General features: G+C 46.1%; 1 long non-coding RNA gene across 2 annotated transcripts in view; it reads left to right on the forward strand.

The window, feature by feature from the left end:
- Positions 1–7644: 7644 nt before the first annotated feature.
- LOC144322919 (uncharacterized) overlaps positions 7645–13571 on the forward strand; it is a 30079-nt gene continuing 24152 nt past the window's right edge. For both annotated transcript variants that reach the window (XR_013388506.1, XR_013388507.1), the window contains exon 1: positions 7645–7791. This is a non-coding gene — a long non-coding RNA (uncharacterized LOC144322919). The remainder of the gene's footprint in view (positions 7792–13571) is intronic.

Here is a 13571-nt window from a genome sequence, read left to right on the forward strand (position 1 = left end):
CGAACCTGGGTGTCCAGGATTGTGCCATGGGCCAAAGGCAGGTGCCAAACAACTGTGCCACCCATGGATCCCCGATTTTTAACTTGTCGAGGACCCTCCAAACTGTTTTTCACAGTGGCTGCGCCTGTTCGCATGCACACCAGGAGTGTAACAGGGCTCCCTCTTCTGCATAGCCTCACCAACACCTGTTGTTTCTTATGTTGTTAATTTTAGCCATTCTGACGGCTGTCAGGTGACATCTCATTGTGGTTTGCATTTCCCTGATGATGGGTGATGCTGAGTGTCTCTCAGTGTGTCTGGTAGCCATCTAGATGTCTTGTCAGAGACAAAGTCCATTCATCTCTTCTGCCAATCTGTAGTTGGATAATTTGTATTTAGGATGCTGAGATTTGGGAACCCTGGGTGGTGCAGTGGTTTAGCGCCTGCCTTTGGCCCAGGGCGCGATCCTGGAGACCCGGGATCGAATCCCACGTCGGGCTCCCTGTGCATGGAGCCTGCTTCTCCCTCTGCCTATGTCTCTGCCTCTCTCTCTGTGTGACTATCATAAATAAATAAAAATTTAAAAAAATTAAAAAAAGGATGCTGAGATTTATACTTGCTTTATGTATTTTGCATACTAACTGTTTATTGGATGTGTTGTTTACAAATATCTCCTTTCATTTTGTATGTTGCCTTTTAGCTTTGGTTGTTTCCTTCACTTTGCAGAAGCTTTTACATTTGATGAAGTCCCAATAGTATTTTTGCTTTTATTTCCCTCACCTCAGAGGCATATCTAGAAAGAAGACCCAATGGCCAATATCAAAGACGTTGCTGCCTATCTTTTCTTCTTTGTATATGGTTTCAGGTCTCACATTTAGGTCTTTCATCCATTTTGAATTTATTTTTTATATATATGGTGTAAGAAAGTGGTCCAGTTTGATTCTTCTGCATGTGGCTGCCTGGTTTTCCCAACACCATTTGTTCTTATCCTGGGGTCAGGGTTAGGGTTTGTTTAAGAGACTGTCTTTGTGCCATTGGATATTCCTTCCTGCCTTGTTGTCGATTAATGCATCATAGAGTTACAGGTTTGTATCTTGTTTCAGCTTTCCATTCTGTTCTATTGATCTAAGCGTCTCCTGTTGGGAGATTCTTGATTGATGATTCAATTTCTTTGCTGGTTATCTTCCTGTTCAAGTTTTTTATTTCTTCTTTTTCATTTTTGCTATGTTATATATTTCTAGGAATTGATCTATTTCTTCCAGGTTCGAGGTTGCTGGCATATGATTTTTCATAATGTTCTCTTATAATCGTTTGTATTTCTCTATTGTTGGTTGTTATTTCTCTTTTCCCATTTGTGATTTTATTTGGGTCCTTTCTCATTTTTTATATTTTTTATTTTTTAAATATTTTATTTATGTATTCATGTGAGACACAGGAAGGCAGAGGTAAAGGCAGAGGGGAAAATGAGGCTCCAGCTGGCCCTGATGTTGGACATGATTCCCCAGGACCCCGGGATCATGATCTGAGCCAAAGCTGATGCTCAACCCCTGATACACCAAGGTACCTTGCTGATTCAATTCCTTTGCAAATTATGGGTCTGCTCACATTTTCTATTTCTTCCCATTTCAGTTTTGCTCATTAGCACATTTCTAGGGCTTTGTCCATTTCTTCCAGGTCCCCCAGTTTGTTAGCATATAATCATTCATACTATTCCCTTATAATTGTTTAATTTTTCTGGTGTTCATTGTGATCTCTTCTCTCATTTGTGATTTTATTTATTAAGTCTTTTCTCTTTTCTCGTTGATAAGGCTGGCTAGGGCTTGATCCATTTTGTTAATTATTTTTTTTTTTTTTAAAGATTTTATTTATTTATTCATGATAGTCACAGAGAGAGAGAGAGAGGCTCAGAGACACAGGCAGAGGGAGAAGCAGGCTCCGTGCACCGGGAGCCCGACGTGGGATTCGTTCCTGGGTCTCCAGGATCGCGCCCTGGGCCAAAGGCAGGCGCCAAACCGCTGCGCCACCCAGGGATCCCTTGTTAATTATTTTGAAGAACCATCTCTTTGTTTCATTATTCCATTCTACTGCTTTGTTGTTTCTGTATTGTTTATTTCTGCTCTCACCTTTTTTTCCCCTTCTTCTGTAGTCTTTAGGCTTTTTTATCTATTCCTTTTCCAGACTCTTTAGGTGTAGTGTTAGGTAGTGTATTGGAGACTTCTTGTTTCTTGAGGTAGGCCTGTATTGCTATTCTACTTCCCCCTTAGGACTGCCTTTTCTACATCCTAGAAGTTTGGAGAAACATGTTTTCATTTTAATTTGTTTTAAATTTCCTCTTTAATTTCCTGGTTGCTCCATTCATTCTCTAGTAGGATGTTCATAATCTTCATGTATTTTTGGTCTGTCCAAATTTTTTCTAACTGTCGACTTCGACTTTCATAGCGTCGTGGTCGAAAATGTACAGGGTGTGATATCAACCTTCTTCTACCTGTTGTACCTGTTGAGGGCTGATTTGTGGCCCATGATATGATCTGTTCTGGAGAATGTCCCATGTGCACTTGAAAGGAATGTGTATTCTGCTTTAGGTTGAAATGTTCAGACTATATGTGTTGAGTCCCTGTGGTCCAGTGTGTCAAGGCTATTGTTCCCCTGTTGATTTAATGCATAGATGATTGGTCCATTGACGTAAGTGGGTGTTAACATCCCCTGTCATTGTATTATTATCAGTGAGTTCCTGTATGTTTGTTGTTAATTGCTTTGTATATTTAGGTACTCCCATGTTGGCAGCAAAAATATTTATTTGTTGGAACTTTTTTTTAAAATAAATTTATTTTTTATTGGTGTTCAATTGACCAACATACAGAATAACACCCAGTGCTCATCCCGTCAAGTGTCCCACTCAGTGGCCGTCACCCATTCACCCTCTCTTCCCGCCCTCCTCCCCTTCCAGCACCCCTAGTTCATTTCCCAGAGTTAGGAGTCTTTATGTTCTGTCTCCCTTTCTGATATTTCCCACACGTTTCTTCTCCATTCCCTTATATTCCCTTTCACTATTATTTATATTCCCCAAATGAATGAGAACATACACTGTTTGTCCTTCTCCGATTGACTTACTGCACTCAGCATAATACCCTCCAGTTCTATCCACATTGAAGCAAATGGTGGGTATTTGTCGTTTCTAATGGCTGATTAATATTCCATTGTATACATAAACCACATCTTCTTTATCCATTCATGTTTAATGGACACCAGGCTCCTTCCACAGTTTGGCCATTGTGGACATTCCTGCTATAAACATCGAGGTGCAGGTGACCCGGCGTTTCATTGCATCTGAATCTTTGGGTAAATCCCCAACACTGCAATTGCTTGATTGTAGGGAAGGTGTGTTTTTTTCTTTTTTTTCTTTTTTTAATTTATTTATGATAGCCACACTGAGAGAGAGAGATAGAGAGGGGAGGGCAGAGACATAGGCAGAGTGGAAGCAGACTCCATGCACTGGGAGCCCGACGTGGGATTCGATCCCGGGTCTCCAGGATCGCGCCCTGGGCCAAAGACAGGCGGCAAACTGCTGCGCCACCCAGGGATACCTTAGATCTAATTTCAAGGCATTATGGTCTGAGAATATGCAGGGGACAATCCCAATCATTTGGTATCGGTTCAGACCCGATTTGTGACCCAGTATGTGGTCGATTCTGGAGAAAGTTCCATGTGCACTTGAGAAGAATGTGTATTCAGTTGAGTTTGGATGTAAAGTTCTGTAGATTTCTGTGAAATCCATCTGGTCCAGTGTATGATTTAAAGGTATCGTTTCTTTGGAGATGTTTTGCTTAGAAGACCTATAGAGGGTAGAAAGAGCTAGATTGAGGGGATCCCTGGGTGGCTCAGCGGTTTAGCGCCTGCCTTCAACCCAGGGTGTGATCCTGGAGTCCCGGGTTTGAGTCCCACATCGGGCTCCTTGCGTGGAGCCTGCTTCTCCCTCTGCCTGTGTCTCTGCCTCTCTCTCTCTCTCTGTGTCTATCATGAATAAATAAAATCTTAAAAAAAAAGAGCTAGATTGAAGTAACCAAGTGTAAGTGTATTATTATCTAAGTATTTCTTCGCTTTGGTTATTAATTGGTTTAAATATTTGGCAGCTCCCACATTCGGGGCATTTATATTGAGGATTGTTAAGTCCTCTTATTGGATAGATCGTTTAAGTATGATTTAGTGTCCCTTTTCATCTTTCACTACGGTCTTCGGGGTAAATTTTAGATTATCTGGTATAAGAATGGCTACCCCTGCTCTCTTTTGAGGACCCTTTGAATGGTAAATTTTTCTCCAACATTTCATTTTCAGGTTGTAGGTGTCCTTCTGTCTAATATGAGTCTCTTGTAGACAGAAAATAGATGGGTCCTGCTTTTTTATCCAGTCTGAAACACTATGCCTTTTGATGGGGTCATTAAGCCTGTTCACGTTCAGAGTTACTATCGACAGATATGAGTTTAGTGTCATCATGATATCTTTTCAGCTCTTGTTTTGTGGATTGTTCCACTGAACTTCTTCTTAAAGGGGAATTTTAAGAGTCCCCCATAAAATTTCTTGCAGAGCTGGTTTGGAGGTCACATATTCTTTCAGTTCCTGCCTGTCTTGGAAGCTCTTTATCTCTCCTTCCATTTTGAATGAGAGCCTTGCTGGATAAAGTATTCTCGGTTGCATGTTCTTCTCATGGAGGACCCTGAATATATCCCGCCAGCCCTTTCTGGGTTGCCAGGTCACTGTGGAGAGGTCTTCTGTTACCCTAATGCTCCTCCCCATAAAGGTCAGGATTTTCTTGTCTCTTGCTGCTTAAAGATCTTCTCTTTATCTTTGGAATTTGCAAGCTTCACGATTAAATGTCGAGGTGTTGGACAGTTTTTATTGATTTTAGGGGGGATCTCTCTATTTCCTGGATCTAATTGCCTGTTTCCCTTCCCAGATTAGGAATGTTTTCAGCTAGGATTTGTTCAAATACATATTCTGGCCCTCTGTCCATTTTGGCACCCTCGGTAACCCCAATTCCACGTAGGTTTTTCTTCCACAGGCTCTCATTTATTTCCCTTAATCTGTCTTCCTTGTCTTTTAATTGTCTGTCTCTTTTTTCCTCAGTTTCTCTCTTTGCCATCAACTTGTGTTCTATGTCACTCACTCGTTCTTCCAACTCGTTATCCCTCGTCGTTAGGACTTCTAGTTTGGATTGCATCTCATTCAATTGATTTTTAATTTCGGCCTGATTGGATCTAAATTCTGCAGTCATGAAGTCTCTTGAGTCCTTTATGCTTTTTCCTAGAGCCACCAGTAGCTGTATAATAGTGCTTCTGAATTTGCTTTCTGACATTGAATTGTAATCCAGATTTTGTAACTCTGTGGGAGAGATGACTGTTTCTGATTCTTTCTTTTGAGGTGAGGTTTTCCTTCTAGTCATTTTGCTGAGTGATGAGTGGCGAAAACAAATTGTATTGGGAAAAGGAGAAAAAAAGAGGAGAGAAGGAAGGAAAGAAAAGAGAAAACGAAAAAGAATAAAGGAAGAAAGAAGGAAAAAAGAGAATAAAAAGAGAAAGAAAAAGAAAGAAAGGGGGGAAGTGGAGGATGAAGCAATCATAAATAAAAAAAACATGGGGGGTATCTTCTGATTCTGTATACTTTAAGTTCCTTGACTTCCCCTGGAACTTGTCCGTCTAGCCGGTCTTCTGGGGTAGGGGCCTGTTGTGCTGATTTTCAGGTGTTAGCACGTGGGGGAGCTGCTCTGTCCCCTGCCTGGTGCAGGGCTCTGTGGGGGTAGTTTACCCCATGAGGCCCCAGGAGGAACAACCCCAGTGTCAGCGACCAGCTCTGGAATCCTGTATTCAGCCCCTGCAGTAACACGGGAGCAGTCCAATGCAGGTCCTGGAGGCTCTGGGGCTGGGCCGCTGATCTGCTCAGCTCTGGACAGGAGCGTCCTTGCTGTCCTAGGCCCTCTGGGCCTCTGCCTGTCCCGGGGGAGACCGAATCCTGGGCTGTGTCTCGGCGCCCTGTGCTCCGGGGCCTGCACTGTTGGATTCTCGCTCCCGGCTGTACAGCCACCTCACTGTGGAGCCACCGCCCGAGCTCCTCCAAGTTGCTCCCAGAGCTCCACATCCCCCTCTGAATGGAGCCTCTTCCATTGCAGGAGGCGCCGCTGCCAAGCTGCTCCTGGGCCGTGCAAACACCTCTGTGCAGAGCCGCCACCCGAGCCCCTCAGAGCTGCTCCCCGGTCAATGGATGTGCCCTGCAGCCCTTAGGGAGCTCGCTGCACTCTCCTGGGAGTGCATGTTTCTATTAGTGTCCCAGGGTGCCCTAGGGCATCCCCGCCTTCCTGGGGTCCTGCTCTGACTCCTTGAAGGGTCATTCTGCCCTGGAAGATTGGTGAAGCTCCTCCTTCTCCCAGGACAGAGCTCCTCTGCCCTGTGAGCACTCGCCCCGGCCATAGCCAGGCTCCTCACAGGGCCCCTCACCCTTGGATGCCTTTTGTTTCTTTCTTTTTCCCGTCTTCCTACCTTTATAGAATCATGAACTTTTCCACTGTAGCATTCAAACTGGTCTCTGTTTAAATCTCAGGCTGAATTCGTAGATTTTCAGGATGATTTGAAGGATATCTAGGTAATTTTGTGGGGACAGGTGATTTGGGGACCCTACAATTCCGCCATCTTGCCCCTCCTCCTGTATGTTGCCTTTTAGCTTTGGTTGTTTCCTTCACTGTGTGGAAGCTTTTCAATTTGATGAAGTCCCAATAGTATTTTTGCTTTTGTTTCCCTCACCTCAGAGGCATATCTAGAAAGAACATCCAATGGCCAATGTCAAAGATGTTGCTGCCTATCTTTTCTTCTTTGTATGCTTTCAGGTCTCACATTTAGGTCTTTCATCCATTTTGAATTTATTTTTTATATAGATGGTGTAAGAAAGTGGTCCAGTTTCATTCTTCTGCATGTGGCTGCCTGGTTTTCCCAACACCATTTGTTCTTATCCTGGGGTCAGGGTTAGGGTTTGTTGAAGAGACTGTCTTTGTTCCTTTGGATATTCCTTCCTGCCTTGTTGTCGATTAATGGATCATAGAGTTACAGGTTTGTATCTTGTTTCGGATTTCCATTCTGTACTATTGATCTAAGCGTCTCCTTTTGGGAGATTCTTTTTTTTTTTAAATTTGGGCTTTTTTTTCCTTTTATTTATTATTTATGATAGTCACAGAGAGAGAGAGAGAGGCAGAGACATAGGCAGAGGGAGAAGCAGGCTCCAAGCACCGGGAGCCCGACGTGGGATTTGATCCCGGGTCTCCAGGATCGCGCCCTGGGCCAAAGGCAGGCGCCAAACCGCTGCGCCACCCAGGGATCCCATGTTGGGAGATTCTTGATTGCTGATACAATTTATTTGCTGGTATTCTGTCTGCTCAAGTTTCTTATTTCTTCCTTTATCATTTTGGCTATGTTATATATTTCCAGGAATTGATCTATTTCTTCCAGGTTCTAGGTTGCTGGCATATAATTTTTCTTTTTTTTTTGGCATATAATTTTTCATAATGTTCTCTTATAATCGTTTGTATTTCTGTAGTGTTGGTTGTTATTTCTCTTTTCTCATTTGTGATTTTATTTGGGTCCTTTCTCATCTTTTTATCTTTTTCTTTTTTAAAGATTTTATTTATAGATTCATGAGAGACACAGAGAGGCAGAGGGATAGGCAGAAGGAAAATGAGGCTCCATGCGGGGAGCCTGATGTGCGACTTGATCTCCCAGGTCCCCGGGATCATGACCTAAGCCAAAGCAGATGCTCAACCACTGAGGCACACAGGTACCTTGCTGATTCAATTCCTTTGCTAGTTATGGGTCTATTCACATTTTCTATTTCTTCCTATTTCAGTTTTGCTCGTTTGCACATTTCTGGGGATTTGTCCATTTCTTCCAGGTCTCCCAGTTTGTTAGCGTATAATTTCTTAGTATTCCCTTATAATTGTCTAATTTTTCTGGTGTTGATTGTGATCTCTCGTCTCTCATTTGTGATTTTATTTATTTAGGTCATTTCTCTTTTCTCATTGATAAGGCTGGCTAGGGCTTGATCCATTTTATTAATTATTTTGAAGAACTAGCTCTTAGTTTTGTTATTCCATTCTACAGTTTTGTGGTTCCTGTATTGTTTATTTCTGCTCTCATCTTTTTTTCCCTTCTTCTGTAGTCTTTAGGCTTTGTTTGCTATTCCTTTTCCATCTCCTTTAGGTGTAGGGTTAGGTTGTGTATTGGAGACTTCTTGTTTCTTGAGGTAGGCCTGTATTGCTATGTATTTCCCTCTTAGGACTGCCTTTGCTACATCCCAGAGGTTTGGAGAAACATGTTTTCATTTTCATTTGTTTTAAATTTCCTCGTTAATTTCCTGGTTGCTCCATTCATTCTCTAGTAGGATGTTCATAATCTCCACGTATTTTTGGTCTGTCCAATTTTTTTTCTAACTGTCGACTTCATGTTTCATAGCGTCGTGTTCTGAAAATGTACATGGTGTGATATCAACCTTCTTGTACCTGTTGTACCTGTTGAGGGCTGATTTGTGGGCCATGATATGATGTGTTCTGGAGACTGTCCCATGTGCACTTGAAAGGAATGTGTATTCTGCTTTAGGATGAAATGTTCAGACTGTATCTGTTGAGTCCCTGTGGTCCAGTTTGTCAAGGCTATTGTTCCCCTGTTGATTTTCTGCGTAGACGATTGGTCCATTGAAATAAGTGGGTGTAAAAATCCCCTTTCATTGTATTATTATCAGTGAGTTCCTGTGTTGTTAATTGTTTTCTATATTTAGGTACTGCCATGTTGGCAGCATAAATATTTAGTTGTTTGATCTTGATAGAGAGTCTTTTTAATTATGAAATAATGCCCTTCTTCATCTCTTCTTACACTATTTGTTCTTTCTTTATTGAAATTTAAATATTTTATTTATTTATTCGTGAGAGATACACAGAGGAGCAGAGGAAGAAACATAGCAGAGTGAGAGGCAGACTCCCCTAAGGGAGGCCGATGATGACTTGATCCTGGGATCCCAGGATCACACCCTGAGCCGAAGGCAGTTGCTCAAACACTGAGCCAACACGTGTCCCCCAGGGTTTGTTTTCAAATCTCGTTTGTCTGATATAAGTATGGGTCCTCCACCTTTCTTTTGATATCATTAGCGTGATAGACGATTTTCCATCCCCTGACTTTCAATCTGTTGGTGTCTATAGGTCTAAGGTGAGCATCTTGTTGGCAGCGTACAGATGGATGTTGTTTTTTTAATAATAATTTTATTTATCAGAGAGACAGAGAGAGAGAGAGAGGCAGAAAATTATGCAGAGAGAGAAGCAGGCTCCCCACCAGGAGCCCAATGTGGGACTCGATCCCAGACTCCAGAATCACACCCTGAGTTAAAGGCAGAGGCTCAATCCCTGAGCCACCCAGGCATCCCGGATCCTGTTTCTTAACTACTCCCTACCCTATATCTTTTTTTAAAAGATTTATTTATTTATTTATTCATGATAGTCACACAGAGGGAGACAGAGAGGCAGAGACACAGGCAGAAGGAGAAGCAGGCTCTATGCACCGGGAGCCCGATGTGGGACTCAATCCAGGGTCTCCAGGACGCACCCTGGGCCAATGGCAGGCGCCAAACCGCTGTGCCACCCAGGGATCCCACCCTATATCTTTTTATTGGAGCATTTAGTCCATCACCATTCAGAGTGACTATTCAAAGATATGAACTTTGTGCCTCTGTGTTACCAGAAGAGTTGGTATTTCTGGTGACGTTCTCTGGTCCTTTCTAGTATTTGTTGCTTTTGGTCTCTTTTTTCCCCCACTAGAAGAGTCCCTCTTAAAATTCCTTACTGGACTGGTTAAGTGGTCATGAACTCCTTTATATGTTGACTGTCTGGGAAAATCTTTATCTCTCCTGTTGACACCCTTGCTGAAGAAAGAATTCATACAAATTGGATGGCAATAAAAAGAAATTTAAAAACATAAAGTAAATTCTTGCTAATATAATTGAGGAAAATGTATTTAGGGTGAAAACCAGAAGCAGAAAGAGAGGAGGATGGATTTCACCCTCCGTAGCCTTCACAGGGACCTGGTTTCCTTTCCTAGGAGTGGCCCCCCCTCAGGATGATGCTTCCTGCCCCTCTGCCCTCCTTGTTGGAACATAGCAGGCACAGCTCCAGCACCTCTACAGTCGTGGTTTATAGCGTTTTCCATTTATCCTATTGGGGACCACAGCGTTGTGTATGTAACCAACTGGCTGCTGTCTGACAACATTGGGGGGATTTCGACTTTTGTTGCTTTTGAGGTGTGTGTGTCTCTATCACATGCAGCTATCCCGTGCAGCAATCGGATCCTCTGGCTGGATCACCAAAAAACCCCGAAATGGTTGGCACAAAATCATTTCTGGTCCTGTCTCTGGGCAGTTAGCTGGGCTCTCCTGGCAGTGCCGGGGCTCGCTCGTGCAGTGACTTTCAGCTGGAGGGTCAGCTGAGCTTGAAGTTCCAGCTCGGCCACATTCCCATGTCCGGCAGTGGGTCTGGCCACTCCTGGAAGGCACGTGGGGACTTCAGCTGTGTGTGCCTGGTGGCGCCCCTGCAGGGGCTTGTTGGGGCCAAGGTGGTGCCCCCTCCTCTCTCTGGGGGTCTCTACACGCTCCGTGCACAGAGTTCTGGGAGGCACAGAAACGGGCTGCCTGTGCATTTTCGCACCACAACACTTTATTGACTTTCTACAGCAAAGGGCTCAGAGCCATGGTTGTGTGTCTTCCCCTGGGGAGGGAGACCTTTCTGTCCTTTAAGGGGAGGGCAAGAATCACACGGGGTGGGGGGGCAGGTGCTGGAGTCCCCCACCTGGGAGCATGTGTGGACTCCGGGTGGGGGCGTGTGTCCTGAGGTTTCAGCCTGAGTGATGGTACTGAGGACATCAGAGCTGACCTGAACCTACAACTCATGGGCTCCTGTGCTGGGTCCCTAAAGGGCAGCTGGATCCTGGCCTTGGAGCCTCTTTGGGCCCCAGCACCTGGAGGAGCCTGCCTCCTGGTGTGGGTGTGGGTGGGGCCCACCAGCTTGCCCCTCCTCTCCCCACACTGGGGTGTCCCAGGATCCCCAGGGCTTCCCTAGATCAGCGAACTGGATCTGTGGGGCATGCCCAGGGCCCTGCAGGCCACATCCAGCTGTGAGAGGGCTTGCTCAGCCTGGGGCCAGAATCCAGGGCTGGCCAGGGCCATGGGGGCCTGATTCCATTAGTCTTTGTGTTGAGACTGGTGGGGGCTCAAGTCAACCCAGCCCCTACAGAGCCTGGGCCCAATCAGCCCAGGTACCTCTGGTTTAGGGCCTGGTGTCCTGTGCAGGGTGTCCTGCCCTCTAGGAGTGACAGTGGGCGGAGGCAGGGCACAGTGGTTCCTCTGATTCACTCACCTGCTCACACACTGTCAGGGGCTCCCTGCCGTCCCTCCTCCCTGCAACCCCTGGGTACTCTATGGGACACCCGGGCTTCTGATGGGAGCAGGGTATCCAGAGAACCCCGAGGAGGCTGATCATGTCCCACAGGGGGCAGCTAGATTGGGTCCTTGCTCGGGGCCGATGGTGTGGTGGTGGATGGTGTGGGGGCATGGGTATGATGGTGGTGGAATGTGGGGAATGGTGTAGGGGGATGGTGTTGGGGTATACTGTGGTTGGGTATTGTGTGAGGCTGTGTGTGTTTGAGGGGGATGGGGTAGGGGCGATGCCATGGGGGATGATGATGTAGGGGGATGGTGTGGGTCTGGGGAATGGGGGGATGACGTGGGGGGCCGGCAGACAAAGGGCATCCCCTTTCTCTAAGATGCACACAGAGACGTCTACAAATAAAGGTGACCCCATTCTGGGGTTTGTTGTAACACCTGCCCCTGTGGCCCCATGTGGTGAGTGCAGGGCCCTGGCTGTACCAGGGACATTATCTGGGGGTCATCATAATATGTATGTTTTCAAATTGCAAATTGTCTCAAATTAAATGCACAGAATTTAGAAATATATAAAACACTGAGAGTGGGTGAACCGTCTCTCAGTTCAACCGTCTGGGTGAACTCTGAACCGTCTGACCCTCATGGGATCAATGTGTGTCCTGCTCCAGCCGCGGACATGCCACTCGGCCCCCAGGTCTGGTTCCTACCCCCCATGTCTCCCACCCCATCCCCTGCTTCTCAGGGGGCCATCCCTCTCCCCTTTGGTGTTCAGCTCCCATGGGAACCTCTGGAGGCCCCATCCTTGTGGCCTCCTCATCCCTGAGGCCCCGGGGGTGTGGTCATCCCCATCACCCTACCATGGAGCCGTGTGTTGTTGGCTGCTATTGCTCCCCCTGGCCTCAGAGGCCCCGTTTACCTTACCCAAAAGCCTCCGAGGCCCGGAAGCCCCCTGGCCCAGCAGCCTCACCCGTCCGCCTAGCAGTCCTAAAACATGATGTGGCTGCTGAACTTCCTGATGACGTCCAGGTCTACCTGCATGATGTCCCTGGAGGAGACCAGGGCATCCTTCTTCATTTCCTGTGGGAAAACCGGGGAGGAGGAGCAGGCGTCAGGAACAGAGACCCGACCTGTCACGAGGTGCCGTGCTGGGCAGGGAGCCCTGGGGCCACCATGGTAGTGTGTCCAGCCGAAACCCCCTTCCTTCCTCTGGGAGGCCAGGGAAGGCGGGAGTGCCCACCGTGCCCGTGGGACCTGTGTGACGGCCTGTGCCCAGCTGTTGTAGGCAGGGAGGTGACTGAGTTTCACCCTGGGTGGGAGGGGATAGGGGTTCAGTCAAGGTGGGAGGGGGACATGGGGGTGTTGTGCCCAAGATTGCAAATCCGAGAAACCACTAAGGAGCTGACACCAATGCAAACACACAAGGGTTGATTTCCAAACTCGAGCTTGCGACCAAGTACACCCAACACAGCGGAGCAGGGACTTGGACCCCGAGGTGGGTTTTAACTTAGTTTTAAGGGCTTGTCTCGGGGTCCTCCAAAAGGGCTGGAGCAATTCCTCAAGTTCTGTTTACATTTTGATATGGGGCCTTCAAGGGTATTAAGCTCTGCTCTCATTCTAATAGGCACTTCCAACCCTTGGCATGGGCTCGGTTTCATTCTGTTGTGGGGCTTTCTAAGACATTAAGCTGTAAACTTTGTTTTTTTCCTGTAACTGAAATAATGTAAATTTCAGCTCTTCTTCACAGGGGCCTGGGATGGCTGGACTTGTTCAAACACTGAACTTAAAGTAGAAAGGCCTTCATTTTCTCGGCCTCTTTGCGTTCCGTCCCATCCTATCTAGCTCTTTCCCCCTTCCCCGGAGCTCCTAAGAGAGCAAATGACCTCAGCTTGGCAGCGTGTGTTGGGGGACAGGCCCAGGGATTTGGGATCAGGAAGACCTGGCTCGTGGGCGTCCCAGCTGTGCAGCGGGATTCCATGCTGCAGACTCTTATTCCCTAAGGCTATCTAGACAACTGAGTTTGTATATAGAAAAGCTCTCCTTTATCTTTAAAAGATGAGGAGCGAGTCAAAGTGTTTTTACTCTGGCTATCTAATTGCTCAGATTCCAATCTGAGACATATTTCCTGTTAATAAGGATAA

The sequence above is a fragment of the Canis aureus genome, chromosome 11 (assembly GCF_053574225.1).
Source record: "Canis aureus isolate CA01 chromosome 11, VMU_Caureus_v.1.0, whole genome shotgun sequence".
Lineage (NCBI taxonomy): Eukaryota > Metazoa > Chordata > Mammalia > Carnivora > Canidae > Canis > Canis aureus.